The 13,721-nt window shown below is 37.2% G+C and overlaps 1 protein-coding gene, 1 long non-coding RNA gene and 1 pseudogene across 2 annotated transcripts in view; 2 read left to right on the top strand and 1 right to left on the bottom strand.

Annotated features, from left to right (window-relative positions):
- The window catches only part of LOC141343073 (uncharacterized), a 509,078-nt gene that overhangs the window by 372,769 nt on the left and 122,588 nt on the right, over positions 1-13,721 (top strand). The gene's annotated exons all lie outside the window — the stretch shown is intronic.
- Positions 984-5,138, bottom strand: LOC141327225 (E3 ubiquitin-protein ligase TRIM35-like; annotated as a pseudogene).
- Positions 10,893-12,294, top strand: LOC141328196 (uncharacterized). The gene is made up of 3 exons (XR_012355168.1): positions 10,893-10,969; positions 11,630-11,764; positions 11,839-12,294. It is a non-coding gene; the product is annotated as an uncharacterized lncRNA (long non-coding RNA).

Here is a 13,721-nt window from a genome sequence, read left to right on the forward strand (position 1 = left end):
AGTGGTTAAACTATAGTTAGTGTAACAACATCATGGTTGATTTGTGGTTACTGTGGTTAAAAATATGGTGACCATGTTACATGATGGCTGACAGACTGATAACTTTTATCACATCTCCATTTCTCCTGTTTATTGTTATGGAGCAAGGAAGAGTCGGATCCAAATGTGAAACTTTATTAATAAACCTATAGACATGGTCAAACATCAGCAAACAGGTACAGTACAGTTTTCATTCAGTTGTGTTTTAGTGACTAAAACTCTCCAGTATTTCATAGTCAAACACAGTTTTATATTGAAATGAATATAAAATGAAAACATCCTGGCTCCTCCACTGCTCTAGAACAGCATCAGGTTGAATAATTACTGGTTGTGAATGATAATGAATTCTGAATGATGAGATTATGAGAGCGAGTGAGTAAAATAAGGGTTAGGTGTAAAAGAGCACATAGTTATTGTGTTCCTGGAGTTTGTTCAGGTTAAGTCCAGCCCTGGATGAGTGCTTTCATCATAAGTACCAGAAGTAAAGAAAATCTGACTAAACTTGAACTGCAGCTGGACTCCTGGTGACTTTATGATTCTGGCAACAGTGTGTTTAATGCAAACCTGTTCATTTATTGATATTATACAGTGCCTTGCAAAAGTATTCACACCCCTTTATTTGGTGCGTTTAGTTTTGTTACAGCATTATGTTAAACTATTAAATCACTTTTTTCTCCACATCAATCTACATCTAATACACCACCATTACAAGCACAAAACAGGTTTGTAACAACTTTGACACTGTTAGTTTCTACAAGCGATTATTAATATTTGTTTTCATAGATTCATAGTCATCATTTGATCTGAGAATCAGATTCATAAACAGCTGAATCAGGTATTTCTAGACTAAATATTCATATTTGATTCAACATTGTGGATCAGCGAGAACCTTTTACATCCATTTACTTCAGGAAACAAATGATCATTAATCTCTAGAACTGAAATCAACAATTCTTCATTGACAACAAACACTGAGAATGTGTTGAATCAATAGTGGAATAACACTAGAGAAAATATGATCTGACTGTTTCTCATTGGTCAGATATGATGAAGATGATTTATTTGAGCCCTTCATCACGTGTTTGAATAATTGCTCATTTGTAAAGATGAATAAATGTAGTTGTTTTCTGGTCTGATGTTCAGATCAACAGTCTCTTACTGATGTGATCTGGATTAAATATTGAAACATGATGAAAGATGAAAGCAGGAAGATCCAGACCTACAGATTACTGACTATTGATCGATAAGATCCTCAGAGAAGAATAACACCTGAAGAATGGTAAGAGTGTGTGAGTGAAGGAGGTTGTGAATGTGTGTAGATGTGTGTTAGTTACAGGATCAGAGAATGACACCGTTCCTCTGTCATAGTCCAGATTCACTCTCACACGATCAAGACGCTGTTTAACACCAAAACCAGAACCGAAAGACACTCCGTCCTCATCATACGACACACACCAGACACCAGTGTTGAAGAAACCATATCCCTTCCTCTGGTTTGATGCTGTAGTTACTCCAATACTCCAGTATTCACTCTGTTTAACCTCCACATCCCAGCAGTGTGTTCCTGAGTTAAAACCCTCTGAACCCAGAACACAGCGAATACAGTCAAATCTCTCTGGATTATCAGGAACAGGTTTGATCTTCGCTGAGTCTCACACTGGTCAGATCATCAGACAGAAGGAGACGTGGATGAGCCGTGTTTGGATCCAGAATGACAGGAGCTGATGAGACACAATCAACAGATGCTGCTGTTATTCTGATGTTCATATAATGATCAAGACTGAACCCAACACAGATGATTATGAATTATGACACTCGTCCTGTTGATCAAACACATCAGACATTTTCCTCTCATCACTGTCAGTCATTCTCTGTCTGATTTATCAATACTGAAAGTTCAATCACAAACACTGACAGACACAAACTCAAAACACTTTCATTTACTCTCATTTAGATTCAGTTATAGTCAGAAGATCATTTTAATAAACAGATCTTTACAGTGATTTCATGTTTTCATGTAGAGATATGCTGTAAATAATGTTCATATCTTTATCGTTTTCCTCAGTGTTTCTCTTTTATGAATCACAAAGGTATTTACTGAATTCTGTCCAAAATAAATAAACAGTAGATATTATTCTACAATAATGCAATGAAATAATACTGTAATAATAATAATGATAATAGTAATAAGCTTGCTGAGATTAACAAAAACTACAATTAAAAATATTTAGTTATTTATTTAATTATTCAGTAATTAAAATAAAGCTTACAATTAATTATAAATATTAGATGAAAATGTATTTAAATTTAAATGTTCAGAAATGTTGTTTTGGCAACTACTCTAAATAAAATAAATTAACATGAAGAATTCAAATGACAACCTAAAACTGAAATAAATGATTTATAATTACACATGCTAAAAATGAACTTAAATAGATAATAATTATTATTTCAAATTACAAAAACACTTACAAAATTAAATAAATAAAAATATATTCAAATAAAACCTAATTAAAGTAGCATATAAATAGCAATAATCAAAAGGGAAATAATGTTTTTGTGACTTTAGACTACATATGAGAGTGAATCAGACTGAATTGTGGGATTGATTATTTGTAAAAGTGAGCTGCTGGTTTTGGTGCAGTAGATGATCTGGTTCATAATGCTGAAATCTGTCAATATGGCCTCATCTTCATCATCATGATTTCCAGTGTGTGTGTATAAGAGCTCAGGGCCGTATTCACAAAACATCTTAGAGCTAAAAGGGTCGTGTCAGTCCTAAATTTATATAGGACTCCTACATTTTTGCTCTAAGAGTATTTCACAAAGCATTTAAGCTCCTAAATCTGTGAAACATCAGTAGTGAAGAGGACTCCTAAATCACTGAGACCAAATCCCAAACTATCCTAAATTGGCTATTGCCGATCATCTGCCTCAGAATGTAAAAGTTTTATAAACACACTGCATTTATTTGCACACATAGGCATGCATATTTTTATATTCTTTTGGGAGTTATCTCCAAATTTGTCCTTTTGAAAGGTCATTGTCCCAATTTTTTTTTTTCTTTGAGCTCAACCCCGCCCCTTACTCTCAACTTAAGACTTCTCTCTATTCCTGAGTAAAAGTTTGTCTCAGCAGCTTTGGGAATAGGTTTTAAGAGAAAACTCTTTTTTAGGAGAACTCTTCAGACTCACTGTTCTGGACGATGTCCTGCATCTTCTTCCAGACTCTGAACGGCAGGTTGCCCAAGTAACGTGGCACATCAATCAAAGCTCCAGAAGGCGTCTGTGGATCCGGCTGTGAGATCTGGACTCTGGAAGAACATTCAGGAGTCAGAACTGCAGTGGCTTTGGATCAGAAGCAGAGAGACCAGAGACACCAGCAGATCACTCACCTTTCCATTGAGACTGGAAACTCCTGCAGAACAAACACACCATTGATCATCAACAACTCAATCAATCATCAATCAATCAATCAATCATCTGAAATCAGACCTTTAGAAAGCAGACATCACTGGCTTTCATCATCTCCTCCATGTCTTTGATTGTGTGTGAAAGAGCTGAGATGTGTCTGTTCATCTCCTCCAGCTTCTCCTTCATCATCTGCTTCTTCTGCTCCTCTTCCTCCCTCAGTGCAGTGATTGTAGCTTCTTCTTCATCTCTGAGAAACTGATGAAGCTTCTCAAACTGCTGTTTAATCTGACGCTCTGTGTGCTCAGCTTGAGACTGAAATCAAACCACATTCACTTCAATCGTCTCCATCGACACACATCGACACGATCACATCATTCACATCTGAGATCAACTAATCCATTATATTAAATATATCAGATCACAACTGTATATAGTGATCCTACAGCTGGAATCCAAATCACTCTCCATTCTGTTTCCTCACCTTCATGTGTTCAGCTGTTTTCTCAAACTTTCCTTTCATGTTTTCATTGCACTTAAGTTTCTCCTGTAATGCTTTCAGTGCTGTATTGAGCTCCTCCTAGAATTAAACAAAATACATAAAACACCAGATTACCTCATACTAAATTAATTCAGAAATTAAAACCTGCCATAAAATGAAGACAATCTGTAATGAAATAGTTATCCAATATCAACTGGGTCTGGGTGTAAATCTATTTGTCCTGTAGTTATTAATTCCCCAAATCTATGAAACTTTATTGATAATGGAGTTCAGCTGGACTAAACACAACCAGCTCTGATCAATCAAATCAACACTTAAACAGGACTTTAAAACAACATAAAGTTGAAAAACTCATTTTTCTCACCTTATAGGATGGGACAACTTCATCGATGGGTCTGATTGTGTGCCTGATGTGTTTTTTTGATTTCATACACACTACACACACCGGCTGTTTGTCCTCCAGACAGAAGAGTTTGAGTTTCTCACTGTGTAAACTGCAGATCTCCTCAGATCCTGATGAACGCCTCTCATTTCTCTCCTTCAGGAACGACTCACACAAGTTTTTTAACACAAGATTAGTTGGAGGAACTTCTCTTGAGGATCTTCTCCTGCAGACGGGACACTCCTGAGTTTTCTTGGTTCTCCAGAACTGTTGAAGACACTCTTTACAGACACTGTGACTACATGATAAAAGAACAGGATTCTTGAAGATTTCCTGACACACAGGACAAGAAATATCATCTTCAGATAGTGAAGCCATTTTCACTCTTTGAGCTCCAGCGATCTAAACTTTACTTTCACTTTCTGAACGACAGACTGAAAAACAAATCTCCACAAGAATCACAGAGATCTACTGTCTATTCAGAAACAAACTGAACAAAAGTCCTTCTGTAAAGTGTTTCTCCTGGTTCTTCACTGATGGCTGGTTGTTCATTGGTTTTGTCAGTAGAGAAGAGAGTCAGTGTGACAGAAAGGAGAAAGAACACGTCAGTCTCTTCCTGGTAAGAGCTGTAAGAGGGAGGAGTTTATGATCAGGTGAGTGTGTTTCAACAAGTCAGACACGAACATCTGTGACCTGCAGCATGAAGCAAGATGAACAATCTCAGAGTTGCAGAGTATGTTTAGAGTTGACAAAACCAAACAAATCCAACCTGGTTTAGCAGGCTCACAAAGCTCAATATAATAATAATAATAATAATAATAATAATAATAATAATAATTCCTTACATTTTTATAGTGCTTTTCTGGGTACTCAAAACGCTTTACATATAAGGGAGGAATCTCCTAATTCACCTGGATAATGCGACGGCAGCCATATTGCGCCAGAACGCCCACCACACGCCAGTTTACTGGTGAAGGTTTAAGACGGTTTAACGTCTCATCCTAAAGACGGTGCTTTTTGTCAGTATACAGGGTCCTTTTCAAAAAATTTGCATATTGTGATAAAGTTCATTATTTTCTGTAATGTACTGATAAACATTAGACTTTCATATATTTTAGATTCATTACACACAACTGAAGTAGTTCAAGCCTTTTATTGTTTTAATATTGATGATTTTGGCATACAGCTCATCTCAAAAAAGAAAAAATGGCATATAATGAAAGGTTCTCTAAGCGAGCTATTAACCTAATCATCTGAATCAACTAATTAACTCTAAACACCTGCAAAATATTCCTGAGGCTTTTAAAAACTCTCAGCCTGGTTCATTACTCAAAACCGCAATCATGGGTAAGACTGCCGACCAGAAGGCCATCATTGACACCTTCAAGCAAGAGGGTAAGACACAGAAAGAAGTGCAGGAAATGGGCTACAGGAGCCGCATTCCCCAGGTCAAGCCACTTTTGAACCAGAAACAGCGGCAGAAGCGCCTGACCTGGGCTACAGAGAAGCAGCACTGGACTGTTGCTCAAATTTTGCATGTGATTGGGAAATCAAGGTGCCAGAGTCTGGAGGAAGACTGGGGAGAGGGAAATGCCAAAATGCCTGAAGTCCAGTGTCAAGTACCCACAGTCAGTGATGGTCTGGGGTGTCATGTCAGCTGCTGGTGTTGGTCCACTGTGTTTTTTCAAGGGCAGGGTCAATGCAGCTAGCTATCAGGAGATTTTGGAGCACTTCATGCTTCCATCTGCTGAAAAGCTTTATGGAGATGAAGATTTCATTTTTCAGCACGACCTGGCACCTGCCCACAGTGCCAAAACCACTGGTAAATGGTTTACTGACCATGGTATTACTGTGCTCAACTCTCCTGACCTGAACCCCATAGAGAATCTGTGGGATATTGTGAAGAGAAAGTTGAGAGACTCAAGACCCAACACTCTGGATGAGCTTAAGGCCGCTATCGAAGCATCCTGGGCCTCCATAACACCTCAGCAGTGCCACAGGCTGATTGTCTCCATGCCACGCCGCATTGAAGCAGTCATTTCTGCAAAAGGATTCCCGACCAAGTATTGAGTGCATAACTGAACATAATTATTTGAAGGTTGACTTTTTTGTATTAAAAACACTTTTCTTTTATTGGTCGGATGAAATATGCTAATTTTTTGAGATAGGAATTTTGGGTTTTCATGAGCTGTATGCCAAAATCATCAATATTAAAACAATAAAAGGCTTGAACTACTTCAGTTGTGTGTAATAAATCTAAAATATATGAAAGTCTAATGTTTATCAGTACATTACAGAAAATAATGAACTTTATCACAATATGCTAATTTTTTTAAAAGGACCTGTATATTATATTATGGCATCAAGACAATTCTAACATCCTGCGCCATTTGAAAATTGATGCTTTTGAATGTTGTCGTCACATATACAGCTTCATATCCATCAGTTTTCTAACGCAGTCACTTTCCTGAATTAACACTGAGCAAAACAGGTTATGTCAGTTTCTTAAATGTAATGCAAATCAAAAGACTTGTTGGCTATTAACAATCAAATTAAAGCACTATAAAGCAAATCAACAGATGGATGTTGCATGAATTGTGTTGAGTTTAAAATAAATGTAACATTTTAATGTAGAATTATTAATTGATTGCAAAAATAAGTTACTTGTTTAAATATGAAGCTACAACCGGCAGTAAGTGGCAGCAAGTCTTAAGGAGTGACTTGAATCCTTAAAAATCAACCTATTTATTTAAAATGCTAATACATTAAGCTTTGCAAACAACTGTACTTCTAGCCTGATTTAATCATTTATAGTTGCAGAGGCAAATATTCTGCTGTTTGTTGCTTTCTTTTTGACAGAGCAAAACTGAATTTCATGTCTGAAAGTTACTCAGTTGTTGTTTACTGCAATCGTGCAGATATTCAGAAAAACAGGACTCTTGTTTATGATAGGCCATGTTCCAAAAGCACCTAGCAACAAATTTTGCTATGTTTATCATTTATTTGGCAACTTTTGATAAGGGACTTAAATGATGAAAAGGCACATTTACCATTTAAATTATAAAAAGAGAAAACCAAAGATGCCTAGTAGTACACACATCACGCCAATTAACTGAGCTGCTATTTGCAATTCTTTATTTATTAATAATAATAATTTAGTGATTTAATAATTGTTCATTTATGATGCACTTTGTTAGTAGCTTGTACTTGCATTTGTTGATGTACACCGTGAGAAAAATATCTAGACAAATGTAAAAGGTACATTATCCATGTCTGTTGTAATCCTGTAATCCAAAAACAGAAAATAAATGCATAATCAAAAATGCAGGTAAAAAAAACTTGTGAAAAATAATTGCACAAAATCCCTTCATATTAACATAGAACTATTTTACAGACTTTTCTCAGAGTGTTGCACATTAACTAACTACTAATACACTGCTTAAAACTATAATTGTTTAGAATGTGTAGTTTTACTAGTTTTTTTATATAATTGCTCAAAAATGTGTACCTTTTTAATAATTCAGCGTATTTAAAAATAGTTATTTATATTTGAATATTATATTATGCATTTACACTGTTTTACAAACAAATCTAAACTAACATATATTTGCATATCACACCCCTTTTTTGTTTGTGTTGGTTTCTTCCTCTTGTGCCCATTTATGTTTTTTCCTGTTGTTACGGCCAGAGTTAGGTTATTTGTGTATATCTCTTTCATTGATCCGGTTCTCTCTTTCATAATAGGCTCCGCCCCTACACACCTGCAGCTGGTCTAGTATTTAGGCTGGATAGCCTATATAACATCAGAGTAAAGAGAGAAGAGGGTGGAACGGAAGGGATACGTTTGTTTCCCACAGCGGCGTGATCGTTGCGATCACTATTTTAAGCTCTGTGAAGAGCTTGACGTCCACTGAGGGAGAAGGGCTTGAGAGGATTGACGAGGAGTCCTGTGGGCGTCATGAGGTTTCCGCCAGCCGCTGTTCAGCTGTGTTTGAATGTTGTTTGTTTCTATGTCGCGTTGGTCTATGTCTGTCTATCTCTGTCCTTTATCAGTTGCCTACTGATAAGTGAGTTTTGATCCCATAATAAATTATTTCAAAGTGTTATCTTGTTATCGTGCGTCTTTATGTTGCTTACCCCTTTTAACGAGCACTTTAGTAACGGGGTTCGTAACACTGTTCCTATCCTGGTTAAATCATTATTAGCTAATCACCATCACCAGTTTGTCAGTTCTATTCAGTGCAGAGTTGTTTCTCTGATCACAAGGTCATTTTGGTGTGTGTTTTCCTGCCCTTCATGTGTGGATTTGCCTATTAAAGTCCCTTTAGGTCAAATCATGTCACTCGGCGGCCTTCTTTGAAACACTTATCGGGCATGCAGTTGCAGCTCCTATCTCTTTGAACTGGGAAAAGTTTAATTCTCCAAAACTGTTCACCAAGCTTATGATTAAATTTAACAAGAAATCCGACAAGAACTGCTCCATAAATATGGTTCCTTGTGCTCCAATAGCATTAAAAAAACCACACATTTTTTTCAGGCTGTTGACACACTCACACACATATACATATACATACATATATATATATATATATATATACAGTGGTGTGAAAAAGTGTTGGCCCCCTTCCTGATTTTTTTTTTTTTTTTTTTTGCATGTTTGTCCTATTGAATGTTGCAGATCATCAAACAAATTAAAATATTAATCAAAGATAACACAAATAAACACAACATGCAGTTTTTAAATGAAGGGGCTTTTTTATAAAGGGAAAACAAAATCCAAACCCACATGGTCCTGTGTGAAAAAGTGTTAAAACATTAAAACATAACTGTGGTTTATCACACCTGAGTTCAGTTTCTCTAGCCACACCAAGGCCTGATTACTGCCACACCTGCTCGCAATCAATAAATCACTTAAATAGGACCTGCCTGACAAAGTAGACCAAAAGATCCTCAAAAGCTACACACCATGTTGAGATCCAAAGAAATTCAGGAACAAATGAGAAAGCAAGTATGAAGTATAAAGGGTTATAAAGCCATTTCTTAAGCTTTGGGACTCCAGCAAATCACAGTGAGAGCCATTATCCACAAATGGAGAAAACATGGAACAGTGGTGAACCTTCCCAGGAGTGGCTGGCCGACCAAAATTTCCCCGAAAGCGCATCGACAACCCATCTAAGAGCTCACAAAAGACCCCACAACAACATCTAAAGAACTGCAGGCCTCTCTCACCTCAGTTAAGGTCAGTGTTCATGACTCCACCATAAGAAAGAGACTGGGCAAAACTGGCCTGCATGACAGACTTCCAAGACGGAAACCGCTGCTGAGCAAAAAGAACATAAAGGCTCGTCTCAGTTTTGCCAGAAAACATCTTTATGACCCCCAAGACTTTTGGGAAAATACTCTGTGGACTGACGAGACAAAAGTTTAATCTTTTGGGAGGGGTGTGTCCCATTACATCTGGCGTAAATGTAACACAGCATTTCAGAAAAAGATCCTCATCCCAACAGTAAAATATGGTGTTGGTAGTGTGATGGTCTGGGGCTGTTTTGCTGCTTCTGGACCTGGAAGACTTGCTGTGATCAATGGAACCATGAATTCTGCTGTCTACCAAAAAATCCTGAAGGAGATTGTCTGGCCATCTGTTGGTGACCTTAAGCTGAAGTGAACTTGGGTTCTGCAGCAGGACAATGATCCAAAACACACCAGCAAATCCACCTCCGAATGGTTGAAGAAAATTTTGGAGTGGCCTAGTCAAAGTCCTGACCTGAATCCTATTGAGATGCTGTGGAATGACCTTAAAAAGGTGGTTCATGCTGGAAAACCCTCCAATGTGGCTGAATTACAACAATTCTGCCAAGATGAGTGGCCAACATTCCTGCACTGCGCTGTAACAGACTCATTGCAAGTTATCACAAACACCTGATTGCAGTTGTTGCTGCTAAGAGTGGCCCAGTTATTAAGTTTAAGAGGCGAACACTTTTTCACACAGGGCCGTGTTGGTTTGGATTTTGTTTTCCCTTCATAATAAAAAACTCCATTCAAAAACTGCATGTTGTGTTTACTTGTGTTATCTTTGATTAATATTTAAATTAGTTTGATGATCTGAAACATTAAAGTGCGACAAACATGCAAAAAAATAAAAAAAAATCAGGAAGTGGGCCAACACTTTTTCACACCACTGCATATACTTATTCGTGAAACAAATTCTAAAATTGTTGTCCCTTAAAGTCTCAAAAGGCTCCAAATGGAGTTTCAAAATAGGATCAAGCAGCTTCCAGTCCACGACTAACTCCAGAGCCACCTGGGAGAAATGTGGTTTCGGTCATGCATGCAGTTTACAAGCAATGCCACCCATGTGACTCCATGCCTCCATTTTCAGCTGCTCTCGCCTTTCTTTGTTCTGATTTCTACATTAAATGCTGTATTAAATGAATGAATGCATAATGAATACCAATCCCTGCTGTGTTAAATTAATGTATCGGTCATTACATCTGCAAGGTTATAAGTGGAAACCCATCCTGTGCTTGTTTCTGTGTGTTTGAGAAAGCGGAAGTTGACACCGGAACTCAGACACCTTTGAGTCTAAAAGACACTGATGAGCTGAGACTGTGAGGACGTCCAAGCCTCTTTCTACAGGTATGAATTATGTTACTCTTAAATATGTAGCTACATCTGATGTTTCCCCTCAACGTGAAGTAGTTCATAATTAAAAGTGATTAAAAGTTTATTAATGTTTTGTGTTTTGTGCTTTATCTTGAACTTGCGGCGTAAAGATGCCGGAAGGACACGTTTTCACACTGACTCAGTGATTTTTATCTTTCTGCCGGAGTGATGTAACTCTCTAAGTATTGTTTTCTCAGTTTCACAGTTCGAAAAGATACAGATCGCTTATAATCAGAAGATAACAGCTTGTGCACAGTTTGAGTGCCCTATGAAACTCGCCACGTGTTTGTGTGCTTTAGTTTCACATGTACAGCTGGTTCAATTCAGCTTCTAAATGGGGGATTCACGGTTAAAAATAAAACCTGACACAAAAAAAGTTTGCATGAGATTCTTTTGCCTTTGCATGATCATTTGCATATATTTTACCATTTTCTCACCCTCATCACATTCTTCTGCGGAACACAAAAGCAGCCATCTTTGAATGTATTTGCTGGTCTTTTGAATCGGTGGATGGTGCAGATTGTAAAAACACCAAGTGCTGAATGCATTGCAATAACCATGTTTTCTTGGAGATTTTTGCATCATGCATCAATATGCTTATTTAACACAGATATTGCTCTGTTTGTCTGTCAGTGTTGAATGATGGAGAGCAGTGTGAATGTGACGTGTGCAGAGATTCAGATCACAGACGGGTTTGAGTTCAGAGTTCCTGCTGATAGATTCACTCTCCTCCATCAGTCTGACTGCGAACAGCTCTGGTTCTCACAGGTGAGAGTGTTTCTGTCCTCTCAAACTATACCATTATTCACAATTAAACTCATAATAATGCTTTATTTGATCAGGATGATCATCTGATAGCACTTCCATCGGATCCTCACAAACTGATTGATCCTGTGATTTCTGTCTCATCTGATCGTCTGGTTACGTCTCACTGTGTGGATCAACTTCGTCACGAGATCCACTGCGATACTTCAGGAGTAAATGATTTCTCTATCAGTATTTGTGTTTTCACCAGTTTTGATGAAAGTTACTTTTAAAATAATGCATTGCAATATTGCATTACTTAGTTACTTTTTAGGGAAAGTAATGCATTACTTTTTGTCACCTGAGCTGTGCTTGCTTAGTTGTTGTTTTTTTTTAAATAACAAAACCTAATGGTTATATCTTTGGCAACTTTAAAGATCCGTTCACACCGGACGTGAAATGAATAAGGGGCAGACTGAAGGAAGTGTCTGTGTCTTCACTTACTCCTGATTTCACTCAACATGGAGACAGAAGAGTCAGTCAATACACTGAAATCAAAGTAACTGGAGTTGCTTATTTGAAAAAAGTAACTCCAATGTTTCTTTGTAAATTTTAAAGCAATCATTACTTTTCTAGTTACATGAAAAAAGTAATCTGATTACATTATTTGTATTGCATTATCCCCAGAACTGGTTTTCATAAGTAAACATGGAAATTATTATATTTTTTTATATTATGATTAACTCTTAAATCATTTTAATATGTCATGAACACTATTAATGCTGCTCTAATGAATCTTTCTTCCATCACAGTTCAGACTGAACACCATCTTCAGAGGTGAGAGCATCACTTTAGTAAACTCTGTGTTGAACTGAATCTTCAGTGAATCTTCAAGTGAATGATTATGATTGTGTTTTTCAGTGAGGAATCAAACTGCAGTGACTCCAAACTCAGGTGAGTTTCAGCTGATAAACCTCTGATTATTCACTAATAAAACACTGAACATCTCATTCACACTCAATCTTTTCTCTCATATTTGTGTTTGCAAAAATCTCATGAATGAAGTGACTCCAGATCTCCAGCACTCAGGTAAACTCATATGCTTCTGTGTTTCAATATTTATCATTTCAATTGATCAGCTGTTTTCATCAGTTTATGTATTCAGTCATTCAGTTAAATGTTTGTCTCTCACATCTACAGATCAGCTGTGGTGGATTTATGTCCTGATCTTCATTGCTTTTCTGCTCTTGATCTGTTTCTTGCTGCGTAAAAGGATCTTCAGGTGAGTTGAGACTGATCTCTCTAACACGATTCTACAGTCATTACATCTTACAGTTCACAAGAGCTGTTTTCAATCACATTTTCATTCATTCACTTTAAGGAACTCCTTTGAATATAATATAATGTAATCAGATTCTGTTTTCAGATGTTTTCAGAGGGAAGCACAGTAAGACAACAGGTGAGTGAATCAAACTGATAAATGAACTGATTCATTGAAGCATATAAATATTTAAGACCTGAATCAGCGTCTGCTGTTGTGTGAATGTGTGTTTCACAGGGATCTGGTGATGGTGGATCTGATCGTCCAGGAATCAGTTCAATGAATCAGTTTAGTGTCCAGAGGAAGATCACCATCTGATGGTTTGAATCAACATCACGGCTCATTTTAATATCTGCTCAGATGGAAAGAGCGATGCCTTGTTTTTCCTTCACATTGAAGCAGAAAGTGTATTTCCAGACCCTTCTCCGTCTCTGTTGCTCTCTGTTGATCTCCAGATGATCTGCTGAGACTCTCATGACCTTCAGAAATCAGTTCAAGACACTTTTTCTGAATGCACTTCACTGACCCACAGTCTTAAATCAGGCCTCTTACAAAAACAAATTATCTTCTGTTCTGTACGGATTTAAAGGAACACTCCACTTTTTTTGGAAAAGGCTCATTCTCCAACTCCCTCCGAGTTAATAAGTTGAGTTTTACCGT

The sequence above is a fragment of the Garra rufa genome, chromosome 1, assembly GCF_049309525.1.
Source record: "Garra rufa chromosome 1, GarRuf1.0, whole genome shotgun sequence".
Lineage (NCBI taxonomy): Eukaryota > Metazoa > Chordata > Actinopteri > Cypriniformes > Cyprinidae > Garra > Garra rufa.